Source organism: Notothenia coriiceps, unplaced genomic scaffold (genome assembly GCF_000735185.1).
Source record: "Notothenia coriiceps isolate Sejong01 unplaced genomic scaffold, NC01 NC01_scaffold00000339, whole genome shotgun sequence".
Lineage (NCBI taxonomy): Eukaryota > Metazoa > Chordata > Actinopteri > Perciformes > Nototheniidae > Notothenia > Notothenia coriiceps.
The window spans coordinates 4,634,250-4,648,072 of record NW_011333040.1 but is presented as its reverse complement, the minus strand read 5'-3'; the positions used below and the strand labels follow the sequence as shown (position 1 = coordinate 4,648,072).

The window sequence follows — 13,823 nt, the reverse complement described above, 5'->3', positions numbered from 1 at the left end:
GTGTTCACGATTTAGCCTATATCTCTTGATCAATTCACAGTCTTCCATTGTCTCCAAAACATTTCGTCTCTCAGCCATTTTCAGATTCTTTGTGAATAGGTCTTACTGAGTTAGGAGTCCTCTCGAGGACTTTTAAGCTCTCCCAGACTTAGGTGCTACTTTTAGGCTTAAAATACTTTGTGAATTGCTCTTAGTGAATAAAATTAGGAGTCCTAAATTTAAGACTGACACGCCCATTATGCTTAGGAGTTTCTCCTAAATTCGCCAGTTAGGAGCTACTTTTAGCCCTAAAATCCTTTGTGAATACGGCCCCTGATCTTTTGAATGTGATTGATTTTTACAACTATGACTTTCATGGCCCTTGCTGATCAAGGTCACAACGTCACTGTGGATTTAGAAAACTCAAACACTTTGAAATATGTGCAGTATATACACACTTTAAATAAGGGAACTAGAAAATATATCTGTATAATGACTTTAAAGGTAACACACTGAACCAACAGTAGATTGATCCTTTAACAAATCACCCAAACATTTGTCAAAACACATTTTAAACAGTTTGCTGATTTTAACCTTATAGACTTTTTGTTTTTGGGGATCTGGATTGTTTAGGAAAAATGTGGGCATGTCACTGTAGCATTTAAGACACATGATTATCTGACTTGCAGATACTAGAATTAGAATCAATATCAGAGTCCGTAAGTAACTGAGAGATCAGGTCGGTTTCATGTTCAGCCATGCAGAAAGGGATGTGCCTCCCATCTCAGCATTTAAATCCACATGAAAGCAACAAAGGGAAAAAGCAGAAAGAGATCAAGAGAGAGATAATGTCCATTCAGATGCAGAAGCCACTGAGTGACTCAGAGCCTGCAGGGTGTTTCCTGTCCGGTGCAGGTTGTGACCCTTCAGGACAGAGCGGTCGCAGAATGATCCGTCTGTTGAGAGGAACTGCTGAGCCCTCAGAGCTGCTGAAGACCACAAGAAGCTGCCTGGAGACCTTTGACAGGCTCAGATCAAGTAGGCAACACCACCACGGCCTCAAGGCCTGTTGCCACTAAGATCAGCTCACCTTGACCAGAAAGGTCACAGTTTGAGTTTGAGGTTTCCTCACTAAAGAGAATGCGTTGTCTATCGTACAGAGAGGAATTGGTTGTAGAAGTAGAATCTCACATGGCTGTTTGAATAATGACTGCTGCTCACTCATTTTGGTAAAATGACCAGAGCTGGTATACTTTAACTTGACTTTAACACCAGCTACCAAAAACAGCTGCTGTGATAGATTTTTTAAATTCACTTTGAATACATTCTTTGTGTAATACTTTATTAGTCCAGATGGAAAAACAATAAACTGCAGAGAGCTTTATCACAACTTGCCTCAGCTTAAGCTAAAATGTTACTATGATTTTTCTTGAGCTTGGAAAAATATCCACTTTAATGAAACGCCATCTCTGTTATTCAGTAAGTTATGTAACATTACCAACTTAAAAAGTGACTAGAATTTGGCTGTATTGAAATCCATGTCATTTCATATAAGCTCACTTTAAATCCCTTGGTTAGTTAATTGTATCATAATACATATAAATATATACATATAAAATGTTTTTGGAGAGGTCAAGAAGTGTCAGGTTTACACAACGGCCGTCCATTGTAAAAAGTGAGTAGAATTAGCCGGAGTTTTGTTTTGGACTCATTGCTGGAACGTGACTTCCCCCCTCCATTCCTTCAAGCTCAATTATCGTCCCTTTTCACTCCTCGGGGCCCGAGCACCCAGCAGCAGGCTTCAACTTGTGCAGGGGTCTTGAATCTCTGGTCTAACCAGAAGAGAGGGCGTTTCCTTAACACATAAAGCTTCAAACTCTACACCCCGTATGCCATTCATTCTGTGTGCCCAATTTATGGTTTGGATTTTATTAGTGGTGCATTAATTTGTTTTGGCAAGTTATTTCAAGCCAAATGTTTCGTAGCTAAAACTCACAGTTTTACTTTAAAATAATACCAGTGAGCAATGAGATGGATTTCATTAAAAAAAACTCAAGAACAAATCCTCAAAGTGTCCCTACATCAGACAAAGGGACCAGAAAAGAGAGTATAAACAAGAGAAAGACAAAAAGATAAAGTACATAGCTATTAATTTCCCTTCAACATATGCCTCCCTCTCTACATCCATCTCTATCTTCCTCCCTGTCCGCCCAGACAGTTTGCTTCTGTACTTTGCAGGGAAAGTGTCCAATGGCGTGGACAGATTTGTTTTTCCTAAAAGACTAGCTGACACCTGTCTTCTGCTAATTTAAAGCTTTTTACTTTTTTTTCAGGGCACTCACCTACAGATAACAGGGACGTCCAGAGAGGGCTTTTAACCTGAACCTGTGATAGAACCAGGGAGCCCCACTCTGTCACCAGAAAGGAAACGCCATTTTCCTAAACAAAAATGATAAGGTTCAATAACTTAAAGACCTTATGTATCTACTTTTTAGACATTTTCATGACTACGACATATTTTTGTCTTAGAGCCCCTCAAGCCTTCTCTTATTATAAGAGGCTACATACATTATGCCTTTTTCTAAACTGTTTATGGACATTGTTTGGCTTGAGATAAACTCCTTTATGCTAAAAACAAGGTTATGTGTGTGTGTTACCTTTTGAACAAAAATAGAGACCTCGTCATTTTCTGAAACCTAATAAAGGATACATCTAGGGTTATTTATAACTTTAAGCATATACAAGGAAATACAGTGAAATACAAATGGTTTACCAGGGAGTAAGTACAACAAATACACCACAAGGCACATTATGTGTTAAAGGAGCAATGCACATACACACAAGCGTTAGGCGTTTAAAGACGATAAAATACAGGAGCAAATCTGTAGAATCAAACCAATAAATACCACAACATGACTTGACAAGTGAGACAAGAGGGCAGGAGGCTGTTTTGCCAAAGGATATTGGAAACGTGCATTCCAAAAGCTTCAATTATCTTTTTCTCCTTCTTATCAATTTACTTTTGTGTTTAAACTCAGCACTTACAAGTTCACAGTCACACCCATTATTTTGTCTCGCTATTCAATAAAACCAGGTTTGCATATCCGCTACACCTACTAAATTATTTTCTGAAATATGACATCAGGTCTTTTTTTAAGTTGTAAAAGTGTGTGAGTGTGTGTGCATTAACTCCTTAAATATAAATGAAGTATTTTGTGTGAGTATGGGACTCGATTGCCCCCTTCAATCCTTTCTTTTGTAATCTAATCAAAGTTCCCCACTCACCAGGGTTCAGGGGGGACGAGGGGGGTCTTTTGTGTTAGACAGCTTACTGCAATTAAAATGTATTTAAGGCCTACAAGGAATCCTTTCACTCTTGAATAAATCAGAGTGAATTCCTGTGACTTTGACGAGGTTTCCCCTCCCTATAATTATCCTCTGCTCAACAAGTGCTGAGAGAGCAGCTCTCCTTTAACCCCCCTGCAATACCTCAGAGCTTTACACTTGTAATTAAATCATAAAATAACAACTGCAAATCAGAGTTTTCAGAGTTGTCACTACTGTATAAGACTTTGATTTGAGGAAACGGGTGCAAGCCAGATGACTTCATTGTTGTCACGTTGTACTTGTGTGTCGTATATCATTTTTTATTGCTGAGGGGTGTTGGTACCGCAACTCTTAGGCCCGACACTGGAGCACAGAAGGACAGGTACTGACATCCAGAGGAGTGTCACTGTGAAATGTGACACACTTGAGGAGACTTCAAGTTTCAACAGGTTACCATACATACTGGTTCACTCATTGTAGCTACGGAGTGCACCCAATTTTTCTTTAAAAAACGTTTTTGGCCTGTTCAGTTTTTTACACTCATCGAACAGCATTCATACAACACTGGAAATACATGAGTGGCCAAGTATGTTTATGTTTATTTAGGAGATTAGCTTTTGCTCTTGACAAAAGCTAATGGGGATCCTAAATAATCATAAACATACTTGGTGTTGCCAAATGTAACTCTCCTTCTCCTCATTGATTTGTTTCTAGCTAAACTCGATTTTATAGTTTGGGGTATTTTGTTCTGGTCTTTCCACTGTTGCACAATATTATCTTTAGTAGAATGCTGCAGGTTTGATAATGCAAAGTTAATTTGCTCTGTAGTTTGTGTTCAGTATTTGTTAACACAACCAAAAGTCATTTCAGCGGCCTTATCTGACACTCTGTCTCTCCTTGTCCTTTTAATGTTGTACCATTTCCCTCTGATTGCTTTGCCCTTGTGACCGAGTGTTGAATTAAATGCCTAATTTAACATGGACCTTTTGTTGGCCGCCTCTTTGTTGGGAAGCTCTTTCTAATCGTGCAGCGGGGGCCGGGGTGTTGTTGTCGGCCGTGCAGCACTCAGTCCGCTCTTATTATGCCTCAGTGACAGCGTGTCCTTGGGCAAGGCAGCAGAGCTGTCAGGTTCCTCTGTCACACTTCTCTGCAGGCAGGACACGGCCAGCCCAAGGCACAGTTAGGGGTCCTAAAACGCAGGGCAGCACCCCTAATCTCCAAGGATGCCTACCTTGGTTGTTTAGCAACCGACTCTGTCTGACAGCGTTTGTGTTTTTCTGTTTGGCTGCCGTGTGATGGAGCGCTGAATCTGGGGGTTACAGCGAAACTAACCAAACAACACGATGGGCACTTTTGTGGCCTCGCTGAAGAGGAGGAGCTATATCAGGAGAGCCCACTCTGTGTCCTTTCATGCCTCTGAGTCATGGGAAGAGCAAGCACACACACATACATACGCATACACACACAAAGTCCTGTACAAGTCTCACAGAAATCTTTCTTGTGTTTCCTTATTATTCACACGTTTCATTGTTATTATTCATTTGACAAATATGTTCTTGATTAATTGGTTTTTACATGCAATACAACAAAATGCATAACTAATAACACCGTTTATTGTTGTCAGGGACATGACCGAGAGAATAATCAATACAAAGTGAAAGCCATATAATAGCATAACATTTTTTCTTTAAGTTCTTATTCTGTTTCTTTTCTTCTCAATAGCTTAAAAAAAGGGAATAAACATTCACATTTGAGAAGTCACAAATTATTTGAAAAATATTAACTGAATTGATCCTTAACCACATATTATATATATAACACAGTTTTAATTTGAATCTAAACCGAGTTTTAAACTAAACCCCAATCTTGTTTTCACACAATAGAACAGATTTATATTTTCATCAGGGATCAGTAGTGGTTTTGGTGGCAACAGAAAATGGCTTTATGTGTCTGATGAAATGAGTGAGACCCATTTTGTTGACCTATTTATAAATGACAAATCCTTCAAATCGTTTTTTTTCTTAATTGTCATTTGCAATCATGACATGTACCAAGCATAACCCTGGCACTCTCTCTCCCACTAACTCAAATAATAACAAACTGATAATACATTGTTCTGTTCTTCTATTATCTCATTTTACATACATTGTAAAAAAAAACGTTTTATAATTGTTTAAAAAAAACAGCTGTATAGTTGTTGATCTTAAGAAATACAGCATTTTAATTGGCTTGCTATACATTCAGGTTTCCAGCCCCTTCATTGACTACAGTAGCAGAAGCCGCAGTCTGCTGGCAGCGAGTGACTGAAGCGGCTTCATCGTTCTCTCATCTCCCCTCTAATCTTCTGTTTGCTCAGCTCTCTGCCTTGTCAGGGTAGTTTGTTTAGGTCTTACGCCCGTCAATACAGCTGTATTCCTCTTTCTCAAGGCAAAGATCATTTGTGATAGATTTTCAGGCAGAACATTTCCTCAGCCGCTTTGTAAAACGATTAAAGAGTGTTTCACCTGAACAGCAGAGAAGTTCCCTTTTTTGTTGTGACTGCAGCAGAGAAGGATCTTCATGCAACTTTAAGTGCAGTATGCTATTCACTGTAATGTAATAGTTCTCTCTTGCTGAAAGTCGTAAAAGAAGAACAATACCACTAACGTTTGTGAGGTAATTATGTCTGGTCTACAGCCGGTTAGCTTAGCATAAAGACATGGGGAAAAGGCTAGCTCCTCTATACAGTTTTAGATACAGCCAATAAGTGAAAACACATTTAGTACAGAAATCATGTCATTTAGAACAGGGTCTCCATTACGCAATTTGTCTACCAGACACACTTGATTTTTCAACAGTTAAATGGCCCATTAAGTATGTGTCATCATGTTTTTTAACAAATTAAGTGTAGTAAAAAAGTGGTTTGTTTAATCTGTAGAAAAAGTTAATTTAAAAACAATTTATTTTTAGATGATGTGTTGGACTGAAGCAGCACACTAATGAGCTTTAGAGGTGCCAGCAGATCTTTATGCTAAACTCTGCTGGCTCTTGATTCATATTTAACAAGTATACACACATTAAGGTATCGTTTATCCCATCTCAATTTCAAGAAAGGGATTAAATCTATTAGTTTTCCAAAACGTCTTTGGCTTTAATGTGCAGTCCTCTTTATATAATTTAAACAGAACATAAAGTATGAATTTAATAAAGGTGAAACTCTCAGTACATTTATGTTGGCCTCTGTGGTGTAAAAACCACTAATGGTGTGTGGTTATAGTTGTGCTGATTTAAATAATGGCAAAGAAAAACGCAGAAATATTAACAGTTGAGTCCTTAAACAGGCACAAGGAATAATGAATGCTAGGTGCTCACTGACCAGCCCTGCAGCACTGCACAGAGAAAGACAGCGTTGTTTCCTCCGTCCTCGGCAGCCAATGACTCACTGGAAGGTGTTGCCAACAGACAGAGCTTGACAGTTTAATATTTATGCTGTCAATTCCCAAAACTAACCTTGGTAATTAGGGGAGGTGATTCCGGACAGATGTGGAACGAGGGACAAAAGACCCTCTTGTTTGGCTCTAGTGAATACAGCCACCTCTCCCATGACAACATTTAAAAACAGGCCTAAAGTCACTGGCAGCTCCAATGTTGGCTGCTCCACGTGCTGCATGAAGTCCCATTTCTTCATGCCATGATGTCACTTTTGGGTGGGACGTCACGTCGGGCGGCATTAGAGCGAGACGTGCTGTTGACTGCAGAGTAGTTAGCAGCATTTCATCAGTTTAGAAGCTGAAGATCGCTCAGACTAAACTGAATTTTAAACGTAGCAACTCAATATTTTTGCCAACAGTGCAACTATGAATACAAGCAGGTGTGCGAAGCAGTTACAGTGACCGGTCTGTAAGCAAAGAGGTACAGGTGCTATTCTGTCAACACCAATATACCTGAGTGCAGACGGGACACTGAACTACTGTAACTGCTTTACTGGAAGCAAACAATGTTTCAATTCCTAATGGATGGATGACTGGATAGATGGATTGATATATTAGATGATGTAGTTTATTTAGTCGGGAAATGATTGTGTTACAACAGCAGCAGGTTATCAAGGCATTGTGCAGTGATACAAAACAACTAATACATATATATGACATAATCATAAGGGACAATGACAACTTTGCAGGGAATTAAAACATATTTTATTCAGACATGCAGAGCTCTATGTCATCAGAGTGCACCATTTTACGAGTAAAAACTCAATGTTCTGTATTTACAATAACAACTTTACAGCAATAAAAAAAAATGTATTCCCAGTATGGAGTGACATACTTTCTTTTTTTTCACTTTTTGAGTAAGCTTTATGTTTTCCTTACCATATAATATCATTGATGGCAATGCCCCTTTTTGTCTATTAACTGGATCAGCTGGAAAATAAACATCATGATGAAAAAGTGTAAAAGTCTTTGCATAACACCAACCACTTTCCATCATTGACATTAAACTGTGGTCATTGGTCAGCCTGACAGCCCCAGCCCGGCCTCTGCACTGTGAGAACTGTCTGACCGCTGACTGTAACTCTGTTTTCCCTCCTAACACCACACACACCACACACACCACACACACCACAAGCTGTCCACAGTAAGATTCAGGTTGTTCATATGTCCAGACATCAGTCATACTCTCAGGCTAATACTGATATTATTTTTATTCCATTATCCAATCCCTTAAACCTTTAAAATAGGGAACATCTGCAAGTTGAACTACTGTATGAGCAGAAATGTGAGAACATTTAAAACTGAAAATTACCATTCAAGCTTTTCAAGGTTCCATATTTTTTTCACGAAACAAAGAGAACCTTGATGCTTATTCAACACCAGAGATCAGTATTCATAAAAATCCACCCACACTGCGAATTCCCCACACTGATTATCAAGGCAAAGCACATTTGGTACTCAGTCAAATGTAACAACTCCATTGCTGACATCAACCAATAGTGTTAACCACAGACTGGGCTTATCCTCATGTAACGTTACAAACATCAACATCAGTTATTGACTTTCCCCACGTCAGCCCACCTGGGCAGAGAGAGTGAGTGGAGTACAGGTAGCTGCCATAAACACTCAGGCGTTATCGTCAGAGGCAAACACAGCCAGGAGTCATTTTTTGCTCTCTAGTTTAATGACAGATGACCTCAAGCCATTTATAGGCCGTTGAGGACAGGCTGTAGCAGCTTAAGTTAATCAGAGGTGCAGTGTACGCGCGGTAAAAGCAGAAGACATTCGATTGGTCAGGGGGGAAGGTTTTCAGACAAAGACTCTGAGCAGCATGCTGTAAAGAAGTACATTCCAGGTGTGATCTTATATCTAAACTGAGGCAAAACCCTAAATGAGTTGAAAAACATATTTTCCAAGTGTGGCATTAAAGCATGAGGCTGCAATGATTTTCTTTCATCCCCAATATTTGGTTGATTATGGTCTCTGCAGGAGATTTGTTATTGGTAAACGATTCTTATTTATTTATTATTTAATCCTTGTTTTGCCCTTTTAAAAAAAAGCTGAAGTTTTTTATCTCCAGCCTCAACTTATAATCAATTATCTGCATCAATTAACTTATTTCTTGAATAACCTTCAGTTGATGTGTCTCTAAAGGGTACAACAAAACGTCACAGTCTCCTGAGCAGAAGCTGTTCCTTTAAATAAAATAAAATAAAATCAAGTTTTATTTATATAGCACATTTTTAAAACGATTTTTGGTCGAGCCAAAGTGCTGTACATATAATAATTACCTTACAGTAAGGACACTATACAGAAAATACAACAGCACAGTTTGTGCAGAATATCAGTATGAGAAAACGACACCCTCTGTCCTTAGACCCTCACATCGTACAAGGAAAAACTTCAGGAGAAAAAACCCACAGTTTAAAGGGGAACATGGGAGAAACCTCAGGGAGAGCAACAGAGGAGGGATCCCTCTCCCAGGACGGACAGACGTGCAACAGATGCCGTGTGTAAGACATAATACATTTTACAGCGTAGGTAGACCGAATGTTTGGAAATGCATGTGTCTATAATAAGAAGATTAATCCACAAGGATTTAAGTGGGTTGTTTTGTCCAATGAACAGTTAAAAAACAAGATATTTAGTTTGCAATGATATAATATAGAAAAAATAAAATCACAGGAGCATTAACAAGCACATCTTGGCATTATTGCTTGCTCAAATAATTTAAAAAAACATAAATGTATATTTGTCTATTTACCAACAGTTATTAATCATGCAGCTTTTAACATTTCAGAAATCTGCTATTGCTATGCTAACCAAATATAACTACATGTATGTTAGAGGTGTCCCTCGTACTGACCAACCCACAAAGAGTCTGACTGTTCAGTCTATTGTATTATTTTTTCAACGTCTTTCATAACGTCGTAGAGCATTAACAAGTTACATTTGGTCTTAAATATAAAGTCTATTTTAGTTGTTAGAATTTGTTTATTAATATTTCATATCTCTGGTGGGAAACAGATTATATTTCATATACATGGGATACAACCGAAGCTCAAATGTACTATAAAACCTGGAGACAACCAGGGGTTGGGGGGGGTCTTTATTCAGTCTCCAAATGTATTGCACAATCTGATTGCACAGGGGGCCCTTCACTTAAGGTGGGGTTGTGTTGTGCTTAACCCGGAGATCTAGGCCTGGATATTGATAGCTTTGTGCGATGGGGGTCCGCCCCCTCATGCTCTGCCTGTGTTTTATCTCCCCTCTGACAAAGGAAGAGGCCCTGCAAACAGCCACCTTCACACCTCTCTGTGCAGCTTCATTGAATGAGCTCAAGCACCTCTCCATTCATACGTGGAAATATACTACGGACAGAAAAAGTAGTAATGGTGAGCGTGCAGCCCTTTCTCCTCACTGTGAAGAGAATCAAAACCTATGCTAAGACTCAGATTTGAAAGAAGCAAAAGCACAGGCTGCTTTTCTGTTACTGGCATAGAAATGTTTATAGGTTTTTCCGAAAGGGCGATTGAGGGGGGAAGCATTCGACAATACGCCCGAAAAAACTCCAGCAGCTTGGAACCTTTATGAAAGTGCCAAATATGAATCACTGCACTGCGGATGCCAGACGGGCCTTTCCTGTGTTGCTAAGAGAGCCCCTTGCACTGGAACAGGCCGGGCTGCTGGGGGGGGTTAAGTGTTTCGGATGGCTGTACAGTGCTGCACGCTAGATATGACTTGATGCTCCTATTCCTGCCCTGCAGCATGGGTGGTCTGTGCTTGATTTTATACTGCCACCTATTAGCACCATGAGCCAGTGATTTATGCAGCTGTCAACTTCAACTTCATCAGCTCCGTCAGCCACTGGTGAATTGTGGGTATGCTGGCAAAGCCTTTCCTCTCTGCACCTCCTACTTTGGGGTGAAAGTAAACTACCCCTGAGAGCAGAAAGAAGGGAAAAAATGCTGTTGAGGAGAAAAATACAATTTAGATAAATAACAACCGTGCATACGACTGAGGCCTCCTCTGTGGAGAACTTCCAGCCTAAACATCTGGCTGGCTGCAAAAGACTGTGTTTGAGTTAAAGCAAGGTGAGAAAGGAGGAATTCATGGTCGCAACAGTCAACTAACAGCCAAACTGCTTTGGGATCACATGTAGAAATATTAAGGGCAAGTGCTTCTGGGAACAGTTCTGTGCACGCAATGGGAAAAAGCTGTATTTATGGCAGTACATTTTCTAAAAGAGCATAGGTATCGCAGCTGGATATTGTGCTTGAGGAAAGAATCGGAAAATCTGTTGAAAACTAGTCGATGAAGTATTGAGTTTTGAATCAGGTCGTACATTATGAAGTGATGGAAACTGTGGCTAACAGCTCTTATTCGCGGGTTAATGAAGGAAAAGGTGTTATTCCCTGTGGGCAGAGCAGAGTAATGGGCTTTGCCTTGGTCATAATGAGGCTGCTAGATTCATGCCGGACTGGTGCTGTGGGCCAAATTCAAAAACACAGGCATGAAAGAAAGGTGGACTGTCCATATGGGTGATTTACAGTATATTAGGACTATATTAGCAACAACAAAGAGCTTTTGGCTGCTACTGTGGTGCTGAAGGTGCTGCAGTTGAGATTAAAATGTGGATTTGTTGAAAAGACATTGAGGTTTTAAAGTGTCAGGGGCTAATGGCTTTTACTGCAGTTGCAACCAAAGAATGTTAAACTTTATTAAACACCCGGTAAAACAATACTTGTCACAGTGAGTGTGTGATAAACGTCATGTTGGATAGATCGGAAAGGAAAATCTTAAGATGTACTGGTCTTGATTAGAGATTCCCAAACGTAGACCCGAGGGGTTACAGGTGTTAGAGGATGAGTGGAAAGATGTTGGAGTAGCAGAATTAATGTATATTTTTTTAACATTTATCCACATAGCACCTTCCACCGACAGTCAGTTATGGCACCGTAAAGCATTCAAGCACATAGGTGGGTCATTCTACAGAAAAGGTGGAATCTGGGTGATACAAATCTGCTGAAATATATTCCTTCTAGACACATCTAAAACCTGTTAAATAGCAATAACTAACTCTTAACTCGATGAATCCACAACAAGTAGAGCTTAAATTATATTTTTTATTTTATACAAAGCTTATTTTGTATAGGAATGTCACTGGTGTTACGTGTTACCAGGAAGAAGAGTAACACCACCATTTTAACAAAATGGCTGCAATGTGTCAGACCAAATATGGCTTCAGTCAATATCAAATTTGTTTAACTCCTTCAATACAATACATTTTCCCATTCAAATATTCACCCCTAGGGCTATGAAATGAGTAACACTAATGATAGACTTAAAAGACGCACGCAAAATTTAAAGATAAAATGAAACCTTTTAACAAACAAAGTAAGAAGTATCTGACTTTCCTTATGTCTTTGTCCACTGCACTGCCTCAAATGATCTTTTGTTACAGGGGCCACTTCAGAGACAGTACATTACTTCAAAATAAAAGCGTTTTGTGTAGCAGTAACACCAATGACGTAATTCTGGGTGACTGACATTTATTTGATATTATTAATAATAATTTGCGTTTTTTTTTTTACCATTTCAGTGTTATATTTAATGTTATGTAAAAATTAGATTTATTTATTGAAAAAAAATCTTTTAAATTAAAACTATAGGCTCCACTTCCATATGATCAAAGTGACAAGGCAGTTCCTTGAACTTGGAATTTTAAAACATAAATTGCAATTTATGACTATAAAACCATTTTTTATCTAATTTCTTTATTTAGTAACCTTGCAAGACATCTCTATTATCAACATTTAATGAATGTCAGTATTAGGTCAACCGCTCATCGTAATTGTTGGGTTGCCAAACAGTAAGGACAGTACTTCCAACCTTTTCTGCTAGAATGGGGACTCAGGTACCAAAATGCTAGCAAGAGAGTGAAGAGCCTACCATTGTTAGCTGCCTTAAAAATCGTGTACAGTATAAACTTGTTGAATAGCTAGGCTAAGAAGTAATAACAACCATAACACTATCCATTGTGAGCTATGATTAAACAACTGAAGTATAATAATGTAGCAAACTGTATTATCTACTGAACTGATAGCTATTATGGATCAGGTATATTCATACACTTTACGTTTTGAACTAATCTATGGAGAATAATTAACCTAAAATTATGTTCACATATATTTAATAATAGTTAAAGATAGTTGATAAATATGTGAGGATCCAGCTGGATGTACTTCAAAATGGTGTGGGAATGCAAATCCTAACCAAACTGTAACTATTTGAGAAAATAATGTGACAATTATCTCTTCAAATGGGATTAAAGTACTACATAAAAAAGGATGATGATTTGATTAATATGCCTGTCATCAGTTAGACCAGGATTTCTGCTACACAGCACTGTAACAGAGTAAACCTGTCAACTCTGCCAAGATCTTTCCTCTGTAGTTTTTCTAATGTTTTCTATCTCAGCCTAACGTAACTACTGTATGCAGCGCTGTGTGTGCAGATGATCCAGACCTACATCCAGACAATCCCAGTGAGTTGGTTGATGTTTGCACCCTGCATGGGTGTGGACTGGTGGCGAGGTCCTCTCCTTGGTGTGAAATTGGTTTACTTAATTTTATGCTGGGTTAGAGGCAGGAAGGTCATACTTTGGATCGAAAAGACTCCTGTTATGGTCACCCGCGGTTTTCCGATGCCAGGAAGTTGTGCATCAAACAGTTCCCAATTAGTACCATATAATTGGTAACATTGATGATATTACAGATGGCAGCTTGGTCTTTCCAAGCAAACTAACTTCACAAGCGTGCTGACCATAATTCGGGGTTGTGTGGCATTTATGCGGTGTTGGTTGCGGTGTTGCGCGTTAGTTGGGCGTCAAGTATACAGTGCAGAGAAGAAACAGTTCTAACCATCATATGTATGTTTAGTGATATGAGGGTTGTGTTGTGATGGCATTGGTAAAAACGGTGGTAAGGGGGGTAGTTGCTGTAACTGGGAAAAAGTGAATTATTTACTGGTAAATACACTGTGACT

General features: G+C 39.1%; 1 protein-coding gene across 1 annotated transcript in view; it reads left to right on the top strand.

The window, feature by feature from the left end:
- Positions 1-13,823, top strand: part of glmna (glomulin, FKBP associated protein a) — a 458,443-nt gene that overhangs the window by 252,503 nt on the left and 192,117 nt on the right. The gene's annotated exons all lie outside the window — the stretch shown is intronic.